Here is a 1,406-nt window from a genome sequence, read left to right on the forward strand (position 1 = left end):
TATAATAAACATGCAATATACACAAGTAATATGATAAAACAATAATATAGGGATCGGCCTAAATCTGTCTATCGTTAATAATATACAATATAAATAGGAGTATAATTCGAATAACTTCAATGTGAAGCATCTCCGAGTACCTGTAAAGACACTTAGTAAAAGTGTTAGTTATAAATAAATATGAATAAAAATAAATGAATCAAATATTAATTTAAAAATAAAAATCCGTCTTATTAACATGGAAGACCTTAAAAATCGACGGTAATTTCTTCATCGGCCAATTTCAACTTGTAACAAATATAAACTTAAACTAAATTTCCTTCTTTTAAAATGGGAAGGCCTCGAAAACCGATGGAGAAATTTTTTCATTGACCAATTTTAACATAAAACTTATATAAACTTAAACTAAATTTCCGTCTTTTTAAAATGTGGAGACCTCCAAAACCGACGGAGAGATTTCCTCATTGGCCAATTTTAACATAAAATTTATATAAAATTAAACTAAATTTCCGTCTTTTTAAAATGTGGAGACCTCCAAAACCGACGGAGAGATTTCCTCATTGGCCAATTTTAACATAAAATTTATATAAAATTAAACTAAATTTCCGTCTTTTTAAAATGTGGAGGCCTCCAAAACCGACGGAGAAATTTCCTCATTGGCCGACATTTAACATAGAAAACATAAAATCGTGTGAAACTACCATGAAATACTTTAAAGTAAAATGCAACAACCAAATGATAAAGAACATAACCAAATAATAGTAATAATAACTAAATGTCAAGGCAAATAACTTAGCTATTGAAAATTAGGAATAAAAACTAAATATATATTAACTCCAAACAAAAAATCACAAATAGCCAATCATAAATGACAATAGAATAATACTAGATAACCGAAGCAAACACATAAAATGATATAATACTAGATAACTTAAGCAAACACACAATAAATTATAACTAAAAGAAAATGAATATCAATGATGCTTCGAATAAAATAAAAAAACAAATAATGCTAAATTATCCAAAATAATGCACAATAAATAATATAAAATAGTAGTCAAATAACAAACATTCAACAAATAAAATAAATCAAACTAATAAAATAATATCTGTCACCCAAATAAACAAAAATAAAAATAAACCAAGAAGGTAAAAATAGTAGCACAAAATATAAGTAAATTAAAATAAACTACAATAATTAACCATGGCAAAATGAATTTCACCTAACAAAAGAAAGTCGGCAGAGAAAATGTATAAAGTAATATAATAATATAAAACAAAGGCAAAGTCACAATTAACAACAAATACTAATAATATTATAAAAAACTTAACACAACCCCAACGATATGAAAATAATGTAACAATTTAGTATGAACATGAAGACAAAACAGTGACTAAACACGGAT

This window comes from Solanum tuberosum, unplaced genomic scaffold (assembly GCF_000226075.1).
Source record: "Solanum tuberosum cultivar DM 1-3 516 R44 unplaced genomic scaffold, SolTub_3.0 scf00424, whole genome shotgun sequence".
NCBI classification, from domain to species: Eukaryota; Viridiplantae; Streptophyta; class Magnoliopsida; order Solanales; family Solanaceae; genus Solanum; species Solanum tuberosum.